General features: G+C 35.6%; 1 pseudogene; it reads right to left on the bottom strand.

Annotated features, from left to right (window-relative positions):
• Positions 1-3,190: 3,190 nt before the first annotated feature.
• Positions 3,191-4,249, bottom strand: LOC105815520 (annotated as a pseudogene).

Here is a 4,249-nt window from a genome sequence, read left to right as displayed (position 1 = left end):
TATTATATATTTATGCAAACACACACATACATATGTGTATATTAACTTAAAAGATAATTTTCAGGGTTTTATCTTGACAGATGAGAAATTAAATTATTTAATTATAGCATTTACAATAACAAAAATAAGTCAACAATTTGGGGGAATATTTAAATAAGGCTATAAAACTAGTCCAGGTGAAAAGCTGGAAAAAATAAGAAATCCAGTTACTATAAAAGAGTTATATCACAGTTGCTTGTATCTAATAACTCGCATTGAGTAGAAGTACACTTCAACTTCCTAGATAGCTGGTAGGCAATTATGTTTCATTCAATCATTCAAAAACCATTTATGCACTGCCATATGTCATGGAAAGTATAATTTAAATGCTGGGGATACAAAGATTAACAAAAACAAGGCCTTTGCCTTCTCTAAGTTCATATACTGCACCGTATCAGTGCTCTTAAATCATTCTATTTTCTCGATGGATTTTGTATACCTACCTGGTTTAATACATGGTAGTGGTTTTAAAGTTTGTTTTAGAAGATTATTATTAGGTATTTTTCACTGTTTTCATATAACCAAAGTATATACTTTATGACTTATTTCAGAATTCTTCCTGATAAAATTAATATACTTTTTTTGGTAAAAATTTGGGGAACTTTTCTACACAGAAAAGAATTAAAATCATGTGTATTCTTACCACTCAGGGATAATCATTGTTGGCATTTTATCTTAGCATTTTTTTCCTATGCTTTTGATTTTAAGTAATAGAAAACCTCAAACTTGTTTATACCATAAAGAAAACTGACTGGTTCACATAAATGAAAAGTCCAAGGTCCTTGTTCATTTCCTTCTCCCTACTGTGCCTATCTTGGTCTCTGCGTCTTTCTAAGACTGACTTCTCTCATGGCCCCAAGATGTCTGTCAGCATCTTCCTCTTGTCCAACAAGAAAGAGAATATCAGCATTCTCTGCAAAAGTCCTGACAGTCATTCTATTAAACTATTTTATGGTCAATGCCCACTCTGACTCAATCATTAAGTCCAAAGAGACGGAATGTACTGATTGGATAGCCTAGGTTAGTTACATCACCCCCAAAGGCAGAGTGAAATCAACTTGTCTGGAAACACATGGATCCCTGAAGAGAAAATGGTGCTGTTGGGAAGGGAGTGGGGCATTTTAAAGAAACAAACTAAATGTTTTTAAAGAAATTTGACATCATATTACATATAGTCAAACAACACATTTTAAGCCACTCTTTTGTCTTTCTCTTCTTTACTCAACTTTGATTAGATTTTATGGATGGCCCAGAGTTTCTACTTTTTCAGTGAAGATCATCCTCAAAATTTCACTAGGGAATACCCAACAGGCATTAAAAATTATGATATAGATCTATCTATATGGATAAAAATGTTAATGATATATTATTAAATGAAAAGGCTTACTAAAATTTATGTGAATAAAAAGTCATATGTATTGTATAATCCTATTTTTCTTAAATAATCTATAGTTGCCTAGAAAAAATGATACATGGTAAAATATTAACCTAAGTTATCCACAGGTGTCATTTTCATGTTCTTCATTCCCTTATCTATATCATCTGAATATTTTAAAATTGTTACTTATTACTTTCATAATCAGGAAAAAAACATTAGAATTACTTCATTTTGGAAAAAGTAAAATTTACCAGGAATCTACATGTACATCACATTGCCTCAACACATATTTTATATGACCCTCGTCATTATATTAAACCACTTGGTTTATTCCTCCCATCAATTTTGATCAGCTGGAGTTGAGGGAAATGGGGGTATCAATGCATTTGAAGGCTACAGGTCCCATTTATTTGTAAGTGGAAGTTAAGATTAATTTACAGTTGTTCCTCCATTGTTCTGCATAACTTTTAGCTTTTATTCCCTTTTTTCAGTTAATAGTATAGTATAGGTCAGCATCTCACAGAATGATTAGCAGATATGATAGTGGAATTAAATTACTTTCTTATGGCATTTATCAGTAATTGCTTATCTAAGAGTGACTTTTTAATGAAGTCTTTCACCTCTGTGTACACTTTTTTCCTAGAGTTTCCTTCCACTAGCTGCTCTTCTCAGAAGACTCATCTACTCCATGTAGATGTCTCTTCAAACCGCATCGTTAGCTCTGCTCTGTCTCTTGAGCTTCTGTGTTCTCTTCAGGGGGTTACCAGAAGTCTCTGCATACATGTGCCGATGTGGTCATGAGCAGTTAGTTCATGGGACAGTGAGAGCTTTTCTTCTCATTCTCTCTTATTGACTAGCTGGGAGTACTTAGACCAATTGCTTAATCTCCTAGGGCCTCAAATGGAGAGGATGATTAACTTCTTCAAGAGAGAAGATTGAACTAGATAATTTCTCAAGGTTTTAGATTTTAGGTCTAAAACCAAATTCATTATCCTTTCCTTGTATCTGCTTCCCCCTTTGAGATATTTCTTCCTCATCTTCAGATAACAGAATGATAGAAAACCATGAGATTTTAGGTCGGGAAAGGATATTGGAAGCTCTCCAACACAATTCCTTTTCTTTATTGTAATGGATGAGAAAATACATACATAGGTCCATTAAGTCCTTCTTCATCTCTAGCTCCATCAGTAATTGAGTCTCACCACTTCTCCTTTTGTAATGTCTCTCAGGCCTATTCCATTCTTTTCATTATCATCACTCCAGAGCAGGTCTTCATATCCTTATGTCTTGGTTCTTCCCAAAGTCACCACACTTTTTCTTGCCTTCATTCTCTTTCAGCTAATTCTGGGAAAGCTTCCAGATTACACACCCAAAAATAGTGTGATCATTATGACATGTTCCTGTGAAAAAAATATTAAATGGCTTTACTGTGCTCAAAAGATAAGGTTTAAGTTTTTTTTATTTGCAAACATTTTATTTCATACAAATTTCATATGGTACGAAAGTACTGCATGCTTGAGCCTGTCTCCCAAATTGAAGGTTCTTTCAGTTCTTCAGGCCAACCTTCCATCAGAGGCAAATAAATAAGAAACATGTCTTATTATGTAGAGCATATATAGAAAAGTTTCTTTTACAAGAACAAAAATATTGGGACATTTTGTATTTAGCACAGTTTAGCAATCTAGTTTATGTTGACAAATCAAGTTCATTACACATACAAAAGAACTTAATAGACAGCAGATACTTTAACCTGTAAGGAAAAAAATATCTGATTTAATTTTTTTCTTGTATTTTTTGAAGAAGATACTTCATCTGTAAATTCAGGTTTGGTTGGCCTTTTTTAGTCTTTTTACTCAATATTTTGAAAACTTTCATTTTCTTCTTTTTGTAGCACCTTTGAGCTTCTCTCTTGTTTTTGCCTCTCAAATTCTTATTTCTTAGCAGCACACTTAGCTTGTACCTGTTCATATTCTTCTTGTGCTTTTTGATTTGATGTTTTCTTTTTATATTTCTTTGGAATATTAAAGGACTTTACATTGTTTTTCTGGCTGAGCCTGGTCAAAGCTACAATGATCTTCAGACAAAGCCTGGTCAATGCTACACTGTTCTTCAGGCAAAGGCTGGTCAACTTGCTCTTCTTTTTTTTTTTTTTTTTTTTTGGACAGAGTCTCACTGTGTTGCCTGGGCTAGAGTGCCGTGGCGTCAGTCTAGCTCACAGCAACCTCAAACTCCTGGGCTCAAGCAATCCTCCTGCCTCAGCCTCCCGAGTAGCTGGGACTACAGGCATGTGCCACCATGCCCGGCTAATTTTTTCTATATATTTTTAGTTGTCCAATTAATTTCTTTCTAATTTTAGTAGAGACGGGGTCTCGCTCTTGCTCAGGCTGGTCTCGAACTCCTGAGCTCAAACAATCCGCCCGCCTCGGCCTCCCAGAGAGCTAGGATTACAGGCGTGAGCCACCGCGCCCAGCCAACTTGCTCTTCTGACAAAGGTTGGTCAACTTTTCTTAGTTGCTTCCTGAGTCTTTCCTCTTCAGCTAAATGGAGATGTTTCAGATGATCTGTGTATCGATCTTTGAATTGGGATTCCTGTGGTGTTTGAGACTTCTTTTTCTTTCATAACAATTTCTTGTAATTTTGCTGAATCTTCGGTTTTCTTTGAAATGCAAAGCCTTGTCCTTTGCAAACGCTCCCCACAAAGGCATACGAATAGTTAGGCCGCCATATCCTCTGTTTCACATTCTCATTCCTGAATCCGACTGAAGAACCCCCTTCGCCATGTGTCCCCAAACCCCTCTTCCGCTGCCACTGTGCCAACCTCATCGGTGCCAT

This window comes from Propithecus coquereli, unplaced genomic scaffold, assembly GCF_000956105.1.
Source record: "Propithecus coquereli isolate 6110/MARCELLA unplaced genomic scaffold, Pcoq_1.0 Scaffold34, whole genome shotgun sequence".
Classification (NCBI taxonomy): Eukaryota; Metazoa; Chordata; class Mammalia; order Primates; family Indriidae; genus Propithecus; species Propithecus coquereli.
The sequence above is the reverse complement of the archived record's forward strand: the minus strand, read 5'-3'. Positions and strand labels throughout refer to the sequence as shown.